This window comes from Neovison vison, chromosome 4 (genome assembly GCF_020171115.1).
Source record: "Neovison vison isolate M4711 chromosome 4, ASM_NN_V1, whole genome shotgun sequence".
In the NCBI taxonomy this organism is placed as follows: domain Eukaryota; kingdom Metazoa; phylum Chordata; class Mammalia; order Carnivora; family Mustelidae; genus Neogale; species Neogale vison.
The window spans coordinates 75,655,698-75,677,627 of NC_058094.1; the positions used below are offsets into that span (position 1 = coordinate 75,655,698).

Genomic DNA, 21,930 nt, shown 5'->3' on the forward strand with positions numbered 1-21,930 from the left:
ATCTTTTAAAAAAAAAAAAAAAAGATTTTTTGACTCTATGGTGGTACAAAGGCAATACATGTTCAGTAGAAATTATACTTGGACTTTTGAGTTTTAATCACTTGCCAGGCTAGTGATACATAGTACAATCCTCGCTCAGGATGCTGGGCAGGGGCAGTGGCCGCAGTCTCATGATCGTGACAGTCCACCACCAACACACTCACAACCACTCTGCACCCATACAACCATTCTGTCTTTTACTTGCAGTGCGGCATTCAATAAATTATGTAAGGTGTTGCCCAACTGTGGGCTACTGTAAGTGTTTGGAGCACCTTTAAGGTAGGCTAGGCTAGGCTGTGATGTTTGGTAGGTTGGGGGTTAAATGCATGTTTGACTCATGCCTTGTTAGGATATAACCCCATTGTCAGTCGAAGAAGATCTGTACTAGTATGCAGTATTTTACTAGTATCTTCCACAGATGTTTAGTGGAAGTTTAGCACCTTATTTTTGAAAGATCCCAATAAATGCCAGCACAGTGAGCACTTGGTGGGTGGGGAGGTTGACAGAATTCCAGTGCGAACATTTTCAGCCTCACTGTGATTCATGCCTGTGAGATGGTAATCTGTAGAGAACTTCTTTCTACATCCAGCGAAGATTTTGAGAAGGTAGTAGAAAGATCAGGACACAGTAGTTAGTTGGCCAAAAGAGCAGATGATCAAATAAATATCCAATCATTTGGGGGAAGGACCAACGTTCTCTCAGTTTTTGGGCCTGTGATCGCAGCCCTGTGTGCAATTTGTAGTATGAATCACAGATATAAAACTCTGCCTATTTCTGTTTTCTCTTTCAGTTTCTTTAAAATGTGCAAGAAGTTAAAGATTCTTATGAGACAACCTGAAGGAAGATTTTTTTTATATATGCTTCCAATATTTTTATAATCTTTAACAGTATCATTCTGTCGTAATTAGGCAACAAGTTTTTAAATAGCATATCTTTATTCAGTCTTTCCAGAGCATTAAATTTGATTTATACAGAAACAATTCTCTTTGCATGCATGCAGATTTCATCAGTTTGTATGTTATTTGAATAAATGTTGCAATTGCATTAATAAGTACGATGGCATAAACAGGTTTGGGAGCTAATACACTTGATTCTTGGTTAGTGTATAGCTCAGCTACTAGCAGTAAAACCGGGCCAGTTTAAAAAAATGATTTTTTTTTAATTTTAGAGAAGTTTTAAATTTACTAAATAATTGTGAAGATAGTACAGAGGGTCCCTGCGTGCCCCAGACCTAGTTGCCTCTATTATTTCCATCTTACATGACTATACACTTGTCACATATGATGAACACATACTGATACATGATTCTTATCTAAAGTCCATACTTGATTTAGATCTCCTCAGCTTTTCCCTAATGTCTCCTTTCTCTCCCAGAATACCATCCAGGATAGCATTTTACATTTCATTATCATCTCTCCTTAGGCTCCTCTTGGGCAATGGCAGTTTCTCTGATTTTCCTTGTTTTTGACAACTTTGACAGTTTTAGGAACTCCTTTCAGGTATTTTGTAGAATGTCCCTTGACCAGGATTCATCTGATTTTTTTCATAATTACATTGGAATAATACAGTCCCAGAAGGAAAACCATAAAGTACCATTCTCATCAGATCATGCTAAGGGTTCATCTTGTCAATATCACTTATCATGATTGATGGTAACCTTGATCATGGGGCTGAAGTAATGTTTGTCAGGTCTCTGCACTATAGAGATACTGGTGGTTTTTTTTTTAATTTTTAATTAATTAATTTTAATTTTTCAATATTTTAAATTCTCCTTTACTATATTTCATTCTTTGCAAGAAAGTTGTTATGTACAATCCACATTTAAGGAGTGGGGAGTTATGATCCCCAGCCTTGAAGGTGAGTATCTACATAAATCATTTGAAATTCTTCTGCGTTGGAGACTTGTCTGTTCTCTCCCATTTATTTGTTTTTTTTATTTATCTATTCATATACTTTTTTTCATTATGGATCCATGAGGATTTATTTTTACACATTGGGTTATAATCTATTTTCTCTATCTGTTTATCTATCTATCTATCTATCATCTCAAATCGTTCCAGTGTGGCTATTGGAAGCTATTTCAATTGGGTTCTGTATCTCTCTAATAGACACCCATGACTGTGTGTGTATCTGTGTATCTGGGTGTATGTTGTTTGTTTTTGTATTTCAGACACTTTCTTATTTTCTGTCACTACAAAAATACTGCAGGTACATCTTCTATATTTTCTGTTCCTGTCCTAGAACCAGCCCTTTTTCCAAAGAGGCTTTTATTAGAGAATGGTATCCGAAACTCAGATCTGGGCACTCACTATGCTCACAGCTACTGGGGTTTCACTGCTCCCAGGACCTCTCAGCTGACAGAGCAGGGAACTCTATGCATGAATATTAACCTGTATTTATACACACATCTATAAAGGTTTGTATATGTAGCCATCTGTGTCTATAGTAAGCTTAATAGTACTTCATACTGGTGTCTTCAACTCCAGTCCATTGCCACAGAGCCTTCTGCCCTTGCTTATCTGTAACCTACAACAATAGTGAGAGGGTTGGTCCCACTGACCTCTCCATTTACTTTACTGTCCCATTCCAGGTACCATGTATACCGGTATCAGAATTGGTAACCCATACACCCGTGGGAAACAACTCTTATCAACTAGGATACAGTGCAAACACAGTTCCTTTTGCCTTTTGTCTGATAGACTACTCATGTCCAAAGTTACTTAGCTCAGCAACTTCTTACCCATCTCCTTATTGAGCTTGTTTCCTATATGGCAATTGTTTCATATATATGGCAATAAATGGAGTTTCTTTTGTCATATTCTTCATTTCATCCTGGGATTCCCCAACCTCCTAAATATGTTTTTTAATTTTCATATATCCAGATTTACTTTGTGTGCTATAAATTTCTGTAGGTTTTGGCACATGCTTAATGTCTTGTCTCCACCATTGCAACATCATACAGAACAGTTTCACTGCCCTAAAAAAAATCCCCTTTGTTTTACGTATTTAACCATCTCTTCTTCCTGAACCCTTGGCCATCGTGTTTATGATCAATCTAGTTATGTTATATAATTGAAAATACTCTGGATCCTTTCACTTAGCAATATACATTTAAGATTCTCTCATGTATTTTCCATAGCTTTAAGCTCATTTCTCTTTATCACTGAAAAATATTCCATTGCATGGATATACCAGATTTTATTTATACATTCACCTACTGAAGGACTTTTTTGGTGATTATGAATAAATCCGCTACAAACATTTGTGTGCATGTTCTTGGGCGGGGGTATGTAAGTTTTCATATCAATGGGTAATTACCTAAGAATGTGATCACTAAATTGTTAGGTGAGACTATGTTAATTTTGTAAGAAACTGTCAAAATGTCTTCCAAAGTTGCTATACCATTTTCCATTCCCCCTAGTATTGAATGAAACACCTCATACATTTTTTTTCTTTTACATATGCATGCCTAATAGTTCCAGCATCATTTGTTGAAAAGATTTTATTTCTCCATTGAATTGCCTTTGCTCTTTTGCCAAGGATCAGTGACTATATTTGTATGGATCTATTCTGGGCTATCTCTTCTGTTCATTGATCCTTCTGTCTATTGTCTTGCCAATATCATTCTATCTTCATTACTGTCGCTCGATAGTAAGTCTTGAAATCAGGCAGCGTGAGTCCTCCAACTTTGTTCTTCTTCAGTATTCTGTTGGTTCTTCTAGTTCCTTTGTTTTCCAAGTAAACTTCTTGTATGTATGAAGTGTTCTTAAATCTATGAAATGGCTTGCTGATATTTGATTGGGATTATGTTGGATCTTTAGATCAAGTTGAGAGGAACTGACATCTTAACAATATTGAGTCTTTCAATCCTTGAACACAGAATGTCTCTCCTTTTATTTAGATCTCATTGATTTTTTTTCTTCAGTGTTCATAGTTTTCTATATGTAGATCCTGTATATGTTTTGTTATGTTTGTGCCTAAATATCTCATTCTTGGAATGCTATTATAAGTAACTTTTCCTAAGTTTCAAATTCCAGTTTTTCAGGGCTCATATATAGGAAAGCATCAAATCCTTCATACTTACTTTACCAGCTTATTATTTTGAAGAGCTTTGTTGTTGTTATTGTTGTTAGTTGAATCTTTGGGATTTTCTTCATAGACAATCATGTCACCTGCAAATTGAGAGGTTTTCTTTCTTTCTGAGCTGTGTAGTCCTTTATTTCCTTTTATCATCCTATTGTTTAGTTGGACTTTCAGTATAACATTAAATAAGAGTGGTGAAAAGGGACATCTTTGCCTTGTTTCCAATTATAAGGAGAAAATGTCCAATTTTTCACCATTGAATATGATGTTAGCTGAAAGGTGTTCATAGATTTTTAAAATGAAGTTAAGTTCCTTCCTATTCTTAATTTGTTAAAAGTTTTTTTTAATCATTAATGGGTTTAAATTTTGCCACATGCCTTTTCTGCATCTATTGATATGATTGTAAGATTTTTCTTTTTTAGCCTGTTTATTTCACTGAATATATTTGACATATGACATAGTGTAAATTTAAGGGGCAAAATGTGTTACTTTAATACATTAAATATTACAATATAATTGCCATTGTAGTGATATTTATCATATTACATAATTATAGCACAATACTGCCAATATTCATTAAACTGAGCATTTAATTACTTTACTACTTGAAAGAAGTTTGTACCTTTAACATCAATTTTTATCCACCCCCCCTTCTTTTTAACTTGGGGAGGTGTTGGACTACATGGATAGATTTCTAATGTTGAACTAGCTTTGCATACTTAGAGTAAATTCTACTTGCTTGTGGTATATAATTACATCATTAGATTTAAATTATAAATGTTTTATTGAAGTTTTTGTATTTATCTTTATGAGAGTTACTGGTCTGTAGTTACTGGTCTGTAGTTAATCTATAGAAGTAATAGGAAATTTGGGGTCTTATAACATAGGGTAGGAAGTGTTTCCTCTGTTTCTGGAGCTATTATGTAGAATTGGTATGATTTCTTCCACAAATGCTTGTTAGAAACTACATGGACCTGGTGATTCTTTTCAGAACATTGTTGATTATTGGTTAATTTATCCAATAGGTGTAGGATTATTTGGGTTATCTATTTTTCTTTGTATGAGTTTTGGTAGTTTTTGAATCTCAAGGAGTTGTTCTATTTCATCTAAATTGTTAAATTTGTGACCCTAGAGTTTTTCATATCATTATTTTATTATCCTTTTAATGTGTTTGGCATCAATAAGGATAACTCCTTTTCCATATATGATACTGTAATTAGTATCCTCAATTTTTTTTTTGTTAGCCTGTCCAGTGGTTAATCAATTTTATTGATTTCTCAAAGAACCAGCTTTTGGCTTTGTTAATTTTTTTTTCTATTGTTTCTTTGTTGTCAATTTCATTGATTTCACCTTTAATTTGTATTATTTCTTTTCTTCTCCTATGTTTAGACTCAAATTGCTTTTCCTTCTCTGGTTCATAAGATAAAATTAATTTTATTTTTATATTTATTTTTATTTTATTATTTATTTTTATTTTTCATTTTTATTCATTAATTTTAGATCTTTCTTCTTGTTTAAAAAATGCATTTAATGGTATAAGTTTGCATCTACACACTGCTTTTGCTGCATTTCACAACTTTTATTGTTGTACTTTTATTTTCATTGAGTTCTTTCTTAAGTTTTTATATGTTAAGAAATTCTAAATTCTAATCTTTAAGTATCTTAGAAGGATTTTACTCTGGAATTTGAAAATTTTTGAAGACCAAGAGTCATGGTTTTATTCTTACCTTACCCAGCACGTTCTGTCATGTTTGGTAGATGAAGGCCTCTCCATTCTTGATCCACTACTAATTAATGATCACCTGGTACTTACAAGAAATAAATTTCTCATCAGACTACCCACAGAAAAGCCGGACATCATGCCCTATTGTCAGCTGGTAATTCTGTACCATAATCTCCTGGCATGAAAACTAGCAAGAGAATCCACAAACAATAGGCCAAACTCTCTGGGAGAGCTTGGAGCTCTACCAGATGGTTCCGTATTCAACGGCTAGGGCATAATTCTCCTCTCTGAGCCTGGTTCTTTAGTGCGTCTGAGTTTGGCACTGAGAACAGAACAGTAAAAAAACACAGGCAAGGTACTCTGCCTTCAGAATTTGGATTCTGCTCAGGCAAGTCAAATAATCCTAAAACGCACTGGGTGGGACACACTGGCACCACCTGGGAGCTGTTAGAAATGCTGAATCCCAGTGCCTTCCCAAGACTTCCCGAATCCGAGTCACATTTTAGGAAGATCCCTGGGGTAGTTGTGTTTGTGTTAAAATTTGCATAGCCCCACCCTAGATAATGATAAATGGTGATCCAGCTGCGGAAAAAGATGCCTGGCTTGGGAAGGATGGATCTAGTCTTGCAGGTTTATCAGGGCAAATCTCTCTGAGGAGGTTCCCTTGAGACACTGAAGGGTAGAGCCCGATCCCTCTCTCTTTAGGTCCTCTGGTCCCTGCCACCCCTCCCCAGTGGCTCCCCCTGCCCTCCACCCCACCAAACCCAGGTCTGCCCCTGCCTTTGCTTTGCATGCAGTGAACATCCAAAGAAAGTTCTGGTGGAGGGAGGCAAGAAACATAAGCCCCCCCCCAAGCTATTTCCTTGTTTCATTTAAAAGGGAAAACAGTAATATATAAGTATTTATAGTCTTCAACTAAAACAATCCTGGCCTGTGAAAGGGGAAATAGAATATAATACACTTTTTTTTAATAGGTTCTGACTTCTGTCTTTTCCGAGAGCACTTTTTCCTTTAGAAAATAAATTGTAACTGAAAAATTCTATTAGCTTCTATGAATGCAGATGCAGAAAAATGATCAGATGCTCTTAAATTTAAAAACTGCAGGGTAGATATTCTTTCTTGCTTCTTTGTAATAGGCTCTAAACTTCAGTGATGCAAGTTTTTCTCTTTTCCTTTAGTTGATCAATGTAATTGAGATTTTTCCCATTTATTGGAGCTGTCATCTGGTGGTCATATAATTATGCTAGAGATATTAAATATATTTTAGACACAAAATTATAAACACAGTATAACAGAACCATGAACTTATTTCCATATCATTAAACTAGATTTTATCCATGAGTAACGCACATCTTTCATAACTTACAAGAATTATCCTGCCTTCAGTGGCACCTGTAACTACTCCTTGATTTGACATTGCTATTTGGGTTATTTTATTATCAGAGAAAAAAGGACAGCAGAGTTGCTAGTATCAATATATATAACTGACCAGTGAGTAAGATCCTAATTATACACAAAACAGCCATTCTGGTAATTAACACTTTTTCCGGATGCAGGGTATTATTTGGGAAAAAAATGCACCTAAGTCAAGCTTCTACCCTGATGTTGCATCAGAAAAGAACGGAAAGAATAAAAGCTAATGTGTAAAAAGCAAATTCTAATACAACAGCAGCTTTTATTAGTAACTTTGTTGCAATAAGTTCTCATGCTAAACAATTTTTATTCTGGTGACACTGAAATGTTCCACCAGAATACTCATCAGCTTAACAATTAAGCCAGTCCTACAAAAATACATCCTTTTCAAGTCCAGAACTTTGCTCCTGTTGGTCTTTCCTTTTGAACCAAAGCTTGATGAGTATGTCAATTAGTGTAGCTTCTCATTCAGCCAACTGTATATAACTATATGCCAGTAAGAACTTCTAGGATACAGGATTTTATTGTTTAAATAGCTCTGTTAGTATTTGGATTTAGCCTCAAAATAGACTTCTAGGCTTTATATGAAGTGATGGTAGTCCTTTTTTCTTGCTAAAATATGCCAATGCTATTACTAAAATTTAGGAAATAAAGTAAAAATTGAGTATCACTTCTAATTTAAAAAAAATATCCCCCAGCAGATTAAAAACTTTATTTAAAAAGATTTTATTTATTTATTTGGCAGACAGAGATCACAAGGAGGCAGAGAGGCAGGCAGAGAGAGAGAGGGGGAAGCAGTCTCCCTGCTGAGCAGAGAGCCCAATGCGGGGCTTGATCCCAGGACTCTGAGATCATGACCTGAGCTGAAGGCAGAGACTTAATCCACTGAGCCACCCAGGTGCCCCTAAAATCTTTATTAATAAGAGTCCAACCAAACAAACTTCTCAGCTAACTATTACTTTATTTTATTTTACTCTTATTTTCACACATAGCACTTTAAAGATCAGAAATGCAATCACTAGGGGTGCCTGGGTGGTCAGTAAGCCTCCGACTCTTGATTTCTGCTCAGGTCATGATTTCAGGATTGGAAGATGGAGCCCCACCTCGGGCTCCATGATGAGCAGGGAGTCTTCTTCAGTTTCTCTCTCTCTCTCTCCCTTGGCCCCTCTCTGCTCGTGCTCTTTCTTTCTCTCTAATAAATAAATAAATATTTACAAGAAAGAAAGGAAGGAAGGGAGGGAGGAAGGAAGGAATAAAGAAATAAATGCATTCATCAGAAAGGGTATGTCCACAGATCAGAGAACACTAAGTCCATATTCCACAGTCACAAAATGGCAAAATGATAATTGAGAAAAAATTTCGTGCTCTTGAGATCTTCATGATTCATGATAAAAGGAATATTTTTTCCATTTCATTTAGAACCAGGTGTTTAACTAGGGCAGGAAAGTGGGCAAAGGCATTCTAGACGGTTTTCAGTAAGAATTAAAACAAAACAAAATACCAAGACACTAAATTAAATTTAAATTAAAAAGGACGCCTGCTTTCCTGGGAATTTTTAGACATTTTGCTGAAATTATGTTACCCAGATTATGGGCATAAATATTAAGAGCTACTGCTAACTTAATTGAATTCTTATTCTAAGATAGCCTTCCTGTCAGGGCAGGGCCCACATTAGAATTATTATAATCTAACACGGATTCATCACCCTCATGTGGAGGAACTCTTTGTAGACCATGGCCTAGAAGGCACGCCCTACTGTGCTTTAAGGTCAAAGGCTCCCCAGAGTCCCAGCCATCCACTTCTTCAGGGATAACAAGTAGGAGAGATACCACTTAACCATAAAGCTGGTGGGAAAAGTTCTCTTCATCAAAAATTGAATGTAATGTGCAGAAAGATCTTCTTTTCTGTTAAAAGTTCCTGATACCTAGGGGCGCCTGGGTGGCTCAGTGGATTAAGTTCCTGATACCAACCCTCATAAAGCCATCAAGCATCATTTAGTCTTTTACTGTGAGGAGAAAGGAAACATACTTTTAGGCAAATCATGTCCACTCAGCACTCATTCCTCACAGCCCATCTGTCTTAATACTCCTCGTACTTTTCCTTTTTGTCTCAGCCAGTCGTGAAGCATTCACATAATTAATCCAGGAGCCCAGCCTAGACCACAGAAACCCTTGCACCTTCTCACCTCCTTTGCAGAGTGCTTTGTTTTTGTTTGTTTGTTTTTTGTTTTTTGTTTTTTTAGTGAGAGAGAGAATGAGAGGGGAGAAGGTCAGAGGGAGAAGGTCAGAGGAAGAAGCAGACTCCCCATGGAGCTGGGAGCCTGATGTGGGATTTGATCCCAGGACTCCGGGATCATGACCTGAGCAGAAGGCAGTTGCTTAACCAACTGAGCAACCCAGGCAGACCAAGTGCTTTGTTTTTCTTTTTCCTTCTGGATAACGTCCATCCCTAACAGGTGAATGGCACTGATTGACAAGTGGGGCAAATACCAAGAAAAGTTTTGATCAAAGTCTTTGAGTCACTTATTCTATGAAAGCTTAGTTTATGTGGCAACATTGGTAGTTAATTTAAGGAATGTTGCAGAGATCCTGATCCAAATGACTATGTTCATGTGCCCATAACTCTTTTTTCAGGACCTAGTGTAAAAACCCAAGTTATTTTTGAAACTGTAAGCCCATATTTAGGGCTTGATAAAATGGTCTCTCTGCTAATGTAGCATCAGCTGTTAGTGTGTTTTATGGGCTTCTCTCAGTTAGAATAACTTGATATTTTAAAATATTTTGACAGGTAGTCTTAAAACTACAAAGTCTCTAGCAGTCCTAAAACTTAACAGGGAAAACAGTGGACACTCAAATTGCTAATTCTCAAGCAGAAATCTGACTATCAGATGACTCTCAGTTACCGTTTTTTTTTTTAATGTGATTTGATTGTGTACTGAATGGTTAAGGTTTACTTAGGTGGAAAAGCCACATGATGATTTTTATTTTTGCTCAATTTTTCACAGTCTCTTAGACAAATCATCACTTTTGTGAAACTATAGCAAGTAGAGTTGACCATCCAACAGTCAAATGATGTATCTTAGCGTTCATCGTATTGCCTTCCGAGTTCGATTGCCACTTATTTCCACTTTTCAAATGCCCTCCTATTTAAGAAGCGTTCTTTTATTGAAGTAGAGTTGACACACAATGTCACTGTAGCGTCAGGGGTACAACAGAGTGATTGGACAAGTCTATACGTTATGCTGTGCTCACCACAGGCACAGCTGTCACCTGTCCCCACGCAATGCCAAAATCATACCATTGACTGTATCCAGGTGCTGTGCTTTTCACCCCACAACCTCCGTCCTACTTACTCATTCCATAACTGGAAGCCTGTATTTGCACTCCCTTCACCGTTCACCATTTTGCCCATCTGTCCCACCTCTGGCCACCATCCGCTTGTTCTCTGTTTTTATCGGTCTATGTCTGCTTTTGCTTGCTTGTTTTGTTTAAAAAGCATCCTCAGTTCTCCACGATGCTCACAGTAGTTTCAATCATTGCAGACGGACTTCTTGTGGCAACATTATTCGCACATTTCAGTCCCCTCGGAAATCACACTTCCTGCTCTGCAAGTCTACATAGCAGTGCATTTTTGGTTATGGCAATGACTCCCCACCTGACTTATATTACTGCATGTCTCCCTGCCCTGTCACCTCTTCAATCATAAGTACAGTCTTATCTGCCATTATTTCCCCATGTGACCTATCATAGTACTAGGCACAGAGCAAGTGTTCAGCAACGCATTTCCAACTGAATTTCTTACCCAAAACATCAGTGCTTTAAAGTCAGCCCTTTTAGGTTCTAGCTGCATGTTCCCCAGCAAGCTCTTCCAACTATCTTTTGTTAAAAAGCACATCTAAAAATATCAGTTCACATACTGGATCAGCAGTAGAGGTGCCATGGTTATGATACAGACTTTGAAGGTCAGGCAGCTTGTGACAGATTCCAGCTGGTCCACTTACTGAACAGCAGAAAGATCCCCTCACCAAGCCTTTGTTCCTTCATGGGTGTGATGGTCTCACCTGGCTATTGGGAGGGTTAAACAGGGCTCTGTGCTTAGAGTATCAAGGAGGACCAGTAAGTCATAGAAAGAACTTAAGACTACAATTACCAGAAAGAAGAGTGCAGCATGAACGAGGAGTAAAAGAAAGTGAGGAAGTATTTGACCATGAAGGGAATGCTTAGTCTCTGAGATCAGAGTCTTAAAGAGAAGGATAGAGAAGGATAGATTGAAACCCAAAAAGAAAGAAAAGCAAGATCCCAGGGGACCCAAGGAAAAAGAAGTCTCCCAATATCCTTCCTGCTTCTTCTTCCAATATCACACACAGCTGGGTACACCTTATCACATCCTGGTTGACACCAAGTTTATCAACGTTTCCATTAAAGTCAAACTTGACTTAGTACAGTCAATGAAGGACTACCCATATGCCAATAGTATCTTGTATATCTTGTGTAATTTGTATAACTGACTGTAATGGCTGAAATTGAGAAATTGGGGCAAAAGTATTGAGTGGCTCTAAGGATTGCCAAGGATCCAAGATTTGAACAATTACCATCCACACGCAAAGGAATCTATGCAGACCACTGCTTAGTACAGAGAGTAAATCAGCATTAAGTGTTACATTTGTGGGCACAGTTGACCTTAAACAAAGAATGGGAAGATCCCCAGAGTTCCCTCCATTTCTAACCATAGATAGAACACTGAGAAGATGCCAGATTATTATGGAGCCCCTAGGTTCTAATTCTTAAAAGAGAGTTCTTCTGCCTTCCTCTACCAAAACCTTTTTCTGTTGTCAGTTCATATAGCGATATGCTATAGCATGAACCATTCCAATTATCCATTTGCTCTGTTGTAAGCTGAGTGTGAATAAAGACATTCACTTTTTAAAATAATTTATTTTATTTATTTATTTGAGAGAGAGACAGCACTAACAAGGAGAGCAGCACAGTGAGAGGGAGAAGCAGGCTCTTCGATGATCAGGAATTCCCACTGCGGGGCTCAATCCCAAGACACTGGGATCATGACCTGAGCCAAAGGCAGATGCTTAACCGATTGAGCCACCCCAGCACCCCAATACACTCACTTTTTGATGTTGTTTTGAAATTGGTATTTTGTATCATTTTAAATTTTGTTGCATCTTTTTGTAAATCCAGTGACTCCTCACATAAAACAACAAAAACAACAACCCACAATTACCAAAGGCTAGCACTGAGCAGTTGAGACTGACTGGCGGTATGGACACTTACCTGCCTGTCAGGTATAGACCATTTCAAATCAGTTGCACTAAGTGTAATTTCCTGGAGAAATAGATATAAAATGTGAAAGGTGTATTTGCTATTTTTTATAATTGATACCTAAATTTATGCCATCATCACACAGGGTTATAATCATGCAGAATTATGATCCATTTTAACTCTTTATACCATAATTATCTAGTTTAAACATATATTTTATAGATGTTAAACCTGTAAATGATAGATAATTTAAAATGTTAGCATTAGTGTTTTAAAATTATCACTATTGAAACTTAATTATTAGTTGAGTGGGTGTATGTTAGTGGACATTGAAAGATCAAAAAAATTTTGAAGATATTTGTCCAAATTAAAATTAGGACATGTAGCTCATATGTTCTAAATGAACATGTTTGCTTCTCTAATAATAATTTCATTATCACCAAGTTACAGGATAGAGTTTTAATTATGACCTTTATATCAGTAGAAGCCATGTATTGGGGATTAAAAACCTACTGCTTTAACTAGTCTAGTTAAAGACTGTGGCTTGATACATTCTGGGCTCCAACTTTTATAAAAACCAGAGAATACTTCTAATAACACTTTTCTAATTTCATGGTTCAGTGCACAGTCAGTAAAGATTTAAATAATTCAGAAAGAAAGCCTATTCTCTTTCTTTATTAGAAGTTTGAGTCAGGCAAATTCTTTGACATTTAATAGGTTTTTAACCCTTTTAATAACTTTTTATAATGAAATTTATTGGCAGTTGTTTTAGAAAAAGGGTCATTATATTAGCATGAATAGCAGTCACTAGTTTTTATGATTAGTTTCGAGACCTTGACCTTATATAACTCAAAGTATATAAAAGCATAAATGAGTAATGTTAATATTAACCAAATTAGGTATACCCAGAAGTATAGAGCATATATATAACGATATTCATCCCATTATCTAACATGCTATAAAATTTTGGCAGACAAATATTTGAATTTTTTAATTGTTTTAAAGGAGCTTAAGGTCACTTACAGAGTCAGACACTTTAAAGAAACTGAAAGACACTGTAATTTTCCTAGACTGATTTTACCAAATTATTAATATTATACTCAATAGGAGAGGATTTCCAGCCTTTTCCTATCTTGGTTTCATGCTATTTTAATATTTTATAATACATTATTAAAAGGATTATTGAAAGATTTCCATAATAAAATACTAGTTTAAAATTGTACTTTTCTTGAAGTCCCCAGTAACTTGGGAACATACAAATATTCTGCATTGGAAAGCTATCAGGCCCAAGAAGAATACAAGATTTTAATTTTGCTTCTTGAGATGTACTTTTAAGTGAATGTCGTGTGTATCTAATGATTTAAGAGCCTCTAAATGAACTCAAATGTCACTTTCTGAACTGATGTTAAGAAGTCAATATTCCACTTGACATCTCCATTTTTACTAGCATCCCATTAACATTGCAGTGGAAAGTATGAAATTCAGTTAAATTTTCAGGTTTAAATATAGTATAAAGAACCATTTCAGCTGACTTGTGATGCTATAAATATCCAGAGCTAGTTCTCATAGATAAACCACAACTCCCATAGGGCATGTCTTGTAGAATTTCCCAATTTTCTTATCACCTATCTTTCCAACCTATGCTTTTTGTTTCAATGCACACAATCCTTTGAAAGTATTCTGAAAATAAGGCACATTATTCAGTCCCTTCTTTGGGCACATCAAAGCAGAGATGTGAGCAGACATTAGCATGTTTGAGTACACTTTAATATAAGATTATAGTCCCATGAACAAAGCGCTGCCTACACTTTGTAGTGCAGATGCAAAAGGCACGATTTCTACAAATCAAGGGCTTCACTGACTCTAATCATAGGTAAACCCAGAGCCACTCACAGACTCCTCTTAACAGAGGTGTACAATTTTGTAGAAACTGCTAATTCAGGTATTTTTGGAACCAGAGGGTTGACCAGATGGTCTCCCAAACCCTTTCAGATAAGATAGAGCTTTTAGTCTGCCTTTATATCCTGCCATTAATTGGAATTACAAGAGATGCTCTTTGTCAGTTAAGAGTCAGGCTTGCTTGCTGTACATTTGCATGTTTGTTTTATTTGAGCCAGGCAAAGGAGTCTTCTCAAGGGCACACTGGAGCACAAGGTCAGCCTGGTTATACTGACGTTGATAACTTAACAGTAACAGTAGGAGACAAATCGTGTTGGCCTGAAGCAATCAGACATGGATGCTTCAATTTGATGGAAAACATCTTTCCAACTGCGTGTCACTATACCCCATAACCTTCTGGCCATTGTTGTGATCCAAAGGAGGGGTTATGTGTACAGAGTTGATGGCAGAGAACAGTATACAATGACCTAGAATACCTTTTTATGTATTTAAATTTTTTTGAACTTTGTATCTACCATTTAGCCTATGAGCTTGCGACCAGAGAGCCATTAACATCCGGGTTATAAGTTCAACCTTTATCTGGGCTGTTGACTTTCTCACAGTGAAACCCTGTGCTCTATGACTTAAGCTGCCCAGCTTCGCCCAGAATAGGTCTCCACAGATGCAAGGATATGGCTACCAGAATGTTTGGTCACAGCTCTGTCAGTGGCTCACCAAGAACTAGAACTAGTCAAAGAAAGTGACTCCAGATGATAACAAAAGATAAACATCCACATCTTCCACAAGAGGTGACCCGGGTGACCAAAAACCACAAAAATTACTTTTACATTTGCCAGAATATCTTCATTGTCTTTATCTTCATCCATCCATGCTTAAGCAAGCATTTAAGGTCAGTACTTTTCTCTCATTTTTTGTCTCCCTACAACATATCACTATCAAACAAACCACATCTAATATTTATCCTATTGTCTTATCCTCTTCCTGCCCTTGAAAGTGAGCTGTGAAAGGACAGAGATGTCATTTAGTGTGTTCGCTCACTGTTGGTTTTGTGTTACCTATGGCAGTACCCAGCAGAAAGTAGGCACTCAATAAATATTTGTTGTTGAAAAATTGTTATCCCTAATTCAGAGATGGAAAATGAGGGTCAGGGGCACCTGGGTGGCTCAGTGGGTTAAAGCCTCTGCCTTTGGGGTCCTGGGATTGAGCCCCACATCGGGCTTTCTGCTCCGCGGGGAGCCTGCTTTCTCCTCTCTCTCTCTGCCTGTCTCTTTGCCTACCTGTGATCTCTCTCTGTCAAGTAAATAAATAAAATCTTAAAAAAAAAAAAGAAAAGAAAAGAAAATGAGGGTCAGTTAAAAGCAAGACAACTCATTAGACTCAAAACCAGTTTGACGATGTCACGAGCAGAGTTTCCTTGACTACAAAAACACCATCTCTCATCTAGAAAAAGGAAGAAAAAGAAATTCTTTTAAAATGGAGTAAAATTGCTTGTTTGGTTGTTTATAAAAATGAATCAACATCTCACAAATGACAGCAATTCACATGCCTTTTAGATCTAGGGGATGTGACAGAAGTAGAAATCAAGTTTGGTTAAGGAGGGCGGAGACCTGGCAAAGACACTGAGGACATTGAGAAGTTGGGTGTCCTCCCTTCCTCAGTGGCTTCTTGCTCTTCACCATCTGATCTTTGGTTCATCACTTGGGCAAGCATAGAAAATTTTAATTAGTTAAATGAAAAATAAAAATTTTTGCCATGACTTTTAAAACTTTAAATAATGTTTTCCTCTAACACATCAAATCCTTCAGTAATGAAGGTCTCATTCATGGAAGGGGCCATAGAGAGGGAGAGACCCCAGTCTGAGGGAGGACGATGGTGAGGTATTATGGAAGCTCCTGGGGAATAAGCATTTGTTTTTTGAGGTGGTCTTAATCTTTCCCAACAATGGTGGTTCTAGAGAGTGCCATGTCTTTCCATTTGGCAGATATCTAATGAATTGTACCCCAGAGTTTTTGCTTTCCTGTGATAGTATTATAATTACTATTTATCATAACTAAATGACAAATATCCCATTTTAGTGTATTATGAAGAAATCTGAGCCCTATTTATTCACGTTGTTTTTTGGAAAGAAACTAGGTTCAGTAAAGTTGTTCTGACCCATTATTGAGGATAAAAATACATTTTCATAAAAACGACGAATCTTTCTTTTGAACCTCTCTTTTTCCTAATCTTTGAAACTATAGCATGTGCTTTGCATATATATACTTTCCAGATTTCTCCTCTTTTGATATTATCAGTCTTCAATGTCAGAAGTCTAATAGCAAAAATGTTGAAGTTTATTTAAAATACACGTTTTTAAATAATGAACAGTACACATGAGGAGATCACCTAGAAACGATTTCTTTAATTTGTTTGGACAACAAATAATTTAGCTCTCTCTTGGAAATGCACTTAGGAAAATAATAAATGAAATTTGATTATTAAATTTAACCACGCATTCGTTCTGGTGTATACATTTACATATTAATTGAATCCCTGGCAAAAATATGTAATCAAATTGGGGACTTAAATAATATCAACATTTACATTCTTCTCGTAGGCTCTTGGAGTGCATTATTCCTAAGAAAAATGAGAACTGCTTAGTCTCCTTCCTGGCCTGATTAATCATGTAAGGCTGGATCGGTTACCGAGAGCAGGCTCTCTTTAGATGCTACGAACAGTATTTGTTTGATAGTGTCTATAAAAGGGACCAAGAGTAAGCACTTGTCACAGCCCAGGCCAGCAGGGTCCCCTCGCAGCCCCCCGGGGAAAGTGCTCAGCAGCGAAGGGTGTCAAATGCTGACAGACGGGGGTAAATGGAAGAGCTTCATAGATTCCTCACGTTCTCTTGTTCCTGCTGCAACTGGCACAAGTCCAGGCCTCGCCAGCAAAGACCACAGAAAGCAGCAGCTGGTAAGCCACATTAGCAAATAAGGCCTCGGGGCTCCCCATGTTCCAGGCTCTGTTCACCAACTGCTATTCACTCAAACAGCTGGATCAGAGCGGAGAGAGCCAAGACGTCGTTAGGGTTTTATGTGTACAACTGTTTTGATATGGATTGTCTGCTAGAGGCTGAGATAATGATAGCTTTCAAGGCTTGCGTGTTGGACTGGGAAGTGACGCTGACATTTTGAAAGGGGAAAACAGACTTTGGAAGGATCGGGAAACACACAGTTTTAAACACTGAGACGCGGGCCTTCGTTTGTTCTGGTGCCGTTTGAGTGTGCCATTTGAGCACCATTTTGTCACTCACACAATTGCTGTTGTGGCCAGTGTTTCGTTTTGGGGGTTTCAGTAGTCGAGTTATGCCAAAATGTTACTCATTTTTAAAATAATCTGCGATGAGCTACCTGGGTTGCTTTTTTCTTTTTTTTTTTTTTTTTTTTCCCTTTTCAAAGAAAAGCCAAGAAGAAGAAAGTGCAAACACATGCAGATAGTATACTTGAGGATTCTCACTCGAGTTTTGTTCTCACCCTGGAACTCTTCACACTGTAGGTGATTGGGCAGGGAGAGGAAGGAACATGGTATGGGTCTCAAGCCCTGGATTACATGGCAGGTCACAAGGGAGAATACATGATATCTGCTTTGGTTTCTTAACTGATTTTTTAAAAATATTTTATTTATTTATTTGATGGAGAGAGGGAGATCACAAGTAGGCAGAGCAATAGGCAGAGAGAGGAGGAGGAAGCAGGCTCCCTGCCGAGCAGAGAGCCCGATGTGGGGCTTGATGTGGGCCTCAATCCCAGGACCCTGGGATCATGACCTGAGCGAAAGGCAGAGGCTTTAACCCACTGAACGACCCAGGAGCCCCGGTTTCTTAATTGATTTTAATCGAGCTTGTTCTTTCCATGAATGGAAAGAGGTTTTGAAGGAATGCAATGGAAATCTTCACTTCATCATCATAATCTTCCTCCATGACTTTCACTGACATTTTTTTTTAGCTCCTATGATTACTAAACAATATCAGGAAACAGATCTGATGTTTAAAAAAAAGCAAAATCTAGCACCCATTTTCGACAGAGTCAGTTTCTCCAGTGAAATGACGTTTATTAAGTAAGAGCCAACACCACCAAGGACTTTTAGCCAAGAAAAAAAGAAGTTCATTGGGTTTGAAATAAACAAAACAGGAGACAAACACATTCAAAAGTAACTTTGAGACCCAAGTCTCAAAGAATCAGGCAAATGTAGTCCCAAGAATCAGGTAATTATAGCACCCAAAAGATCAAGGATTTACAAGCCTGTGTACGGGAATCTTCATTGTACCTGGCCTAAACATCCCTTCATAGTAACTCAAGAAATCTATGTTAAGTATTGATGATATGCCATGATTGGTGTTAGATACTAGGGCTACGCTGGCAAATGAAAGAGATTCTATCCTGGCCTTTTTGAATTTATATTCTATTAGGATATATCAGTCAAGATTGGGGTTAACTGGGGTGTCTTGGTGTCTTGGTGGCTCAGCTGGTTAGGCAACTGCCTTCGGCTCAGATGTGGGATCAAGTCCCACATCAGGCTCCCAGCTCCATGGGGAGTCAGATTCTCCCTCTGACCTTTTCCCCTCTCATGCCCTCACTCTCTCTCTCTCTCAAATAAATAAATAAAATCTTAAAAAGAAAAAAAAGATTGGGTTTACCTACATATAAAAGAATACCCAAAATGACAGTAACTCTAAAAAAGATAGACATTTTCTTTTCATGTTAAACACTCCCACAATAAGTAGATTCCCAGGGTCTGGAAGCTTCATAATAATCATACACTCAAGCACCTTTTTCCTTGTGCCTTCAGTGTCCTAAAGGCATTTCCCCCCCACCCTAGCTCTAGTGATCACACCCACATGTTTGCCAACAGGAAAGAACGATGGACAGTGAGCATTTCCCTTTAAGGGGATTTCTTGGAAGCACCACACAACACTTTTCACTTACATTTGAGTAGACAAAACATGGTCATGTGGCCTGTATGGAGCTGCAGAGGAAGCTAGGAAACACTCTACAGTGGCTAGCCTCTTGGCTAGACAGCTAAATACTGGAAGCCTGTCTCTCAAGACAAAAGTATAGATTGTCAGAAGGTATAGCTGAGGTTTCTGCCACAAGGGAGACAGACATTATTCAAATTTTCTTTTCATCTTGTGATTAATGTTAGATGAAGTTTCACTGGAGAAAAGAAAACTCATCATACTGGTTAGTGGGTTTATACTGGTAGTATTCATTTCTTCACTTATATACTAATTCAGTAAATATGTTTTTGAATACTTGGAATGCCTATTTAATTAAAAGAAATCTGAAGAGGGATTGAAAAATGCATTAGTCATTTAATGAAGATTACTGTCTAGAAGGTATAGACATATTAGACTAAGAAATTTACAAGTGGTGGCCATAAATAAAGTACAGACAAAATGCTTGGGCAGTTCAGAGTAAGAACAGTCTGGAAGCTTTGTAGATGATGTAACGTTTGAACTTGACTTTAAAATACGTTTAGGGTTTAGATATATGAATATGGTAATAGCATTATGGAATTGTGAAAAGGGTACAAATATGTAGAGCATATTTCATTTTAACTTTGATCTTTGTTGGTGGAGAGATCTGAGATCAGTTAAGCTCTTCCATCCTCAACGAACTTGTACAAAACAGCCCTTTCTATAGGGCTGCCTCAAAGGGGAATAATAAGTCTCAATAGATAAAAGTACTGAACAAACCACAAATTACTGAGCAAAGTTTGTTTTTTTTTTAACTCCTCTTAAAATTTTTCTGACAGCAAATGCTGAAAGAGCAACATGGCCAAAGACACTTTTTCAAAGGAAGGAGACATAGGCAAAGAGTAGCAATTAAGTGGTTTTGGTTGAACAATAAAGGTATGAAGGACAGTCCTAGGGAACAAGGATTATCTGGAAACTTTCATGACATGCTGAAGCGTTTGGATTTAATTTGGTAGGGAGATATCACTGGGAAGGTTTTGAGCCTGTGGCTTATGAAGATTAATTCTGCAGTACTCTTGAGGGTGAATGTGAAGAGATTCTTTATAGTTAAGTAGCCATTGCATGTGAAGAGGTAATGAAGGCTTAAAATACGTGAATGAGTGTGGAAATGAAAATAAGGTCAGTGGAAGTGTTTTTTCAGAGTAGATTCAGTGGAACTCACAAGGGTTTGGTAGGAAAGGGAAGAATTAAAAATTACTAGAACATTTTGAGTAGAGGTGACAGGGAGGATAAAGGTGTCATCAACAGAAATTGGACAAAACAGGTTTGAGAAAGGAAACTTTGAGGTAGAAGAAAGATGACTCAAGCAGAACTTGAGGAAATAATTTAAGGGTGGAAATTTGTAGGAAGAAGAGAAGTCAATGAAGAACTTGAGAAGAATCAAAGAGAAGAGCAGTTGTTATTAAGCATGCCTTAAAAGAATTATTCACAATAAGTTAAAAATTCTGGAATTTAACAGGAAATAATACTTTGGGAGTTGAAGTTTTGTGTTTGGCATTAAGACTGAAGTCAGTCAGTATCTTTCTAGAAGGAAACCGGTAATCAAAACATTTGCTTACCTTCATGAGCTAACTAATTAATCTTATTTTTCAGTAATGAAACTCCATCCAGTTTAGTTTTCCCCACATTACACATTAGGCAGTGCTTAATACTGAACCAACTTCTATGAAAGCAAAGTAAAATGGAAGCAATCCTAATTTGGAGATGGGCGTTAATATCTGACATTCCTAAGTGTGTATCCGAGAGCTGAAGCGATGACTGTGCTCTCCAATTTGGGTTTGTCACCTCCACACAGGAAGATTATTCTTTGATTGAGTGTTGAAACTGATGTCTGCCTCGCCTAGTATCATGGTGATATGATATTTTTGAACTAACAATCAGTTTGTTGAGAAAGAGGTACCCTGCTGAGTACTTCATTGTCCTTACCCAAACTGATTCTTTATACCACTTCGGTGATGCCCACTCTCTTCTACCAGTAAAACAAAGGTAAGAATACAAATTTTAGTACTCAGAGCACTAATTAACATGAAAAGAACAAGTAGGAAGATAATAAAATGGTGGAGGAACTAGGTGCTATAAAATGTTATTATAGACTTTGAAGACCATTGGTTGTAGTCATACATCTGAAAATCCTGTATGTAGGTCAATTTTAAAATCATTGTCAGCAAAATCATGTGAAAACTACAATATGTCTGAAAGAGTGAGAAGCAATGGGCTTTAAACAGATAGGTTATAAACTATCGTGCTTTGTAACAGGATTTATATGAAGGAGAAATAAAATTATCAATTAGTGGGGCAACTGGGTGGCTCAGTCAGTTAAGCATCTGCCTTCACCTGAGGTCATGATCCAGGGTTTCTGGGATCAAGCCCTGAGTTGGGCTCCCTGCTCAGCAGGAAGTCTGCTTCTCCTTCTGCCCCTCCTCCCCAAAAAGAAATAAATAGAAGTTGTCAATTAATTAAATACTTTTGGAAAGATCATCTAGTTAAGGCAG

General features: G+C 37.3%; 1 protein-coding gene and 1 pseudogene across 2 annotated transcripts in view; both read left to right on the top strand.

The window, feature by feature from the left end:
- TOX (thymocyte selection associated high mobility group box) overlaps positions 1-21,930 on the top strand; it is a 303,336-nt gene that overhangs the window by 230,873 nt on the left and 50,533 nt on the right. The window lies entirely within an intron of this gene.
- Positions 11,426-12,038, top strand: LOC122904575 (annotated as a pseudogene).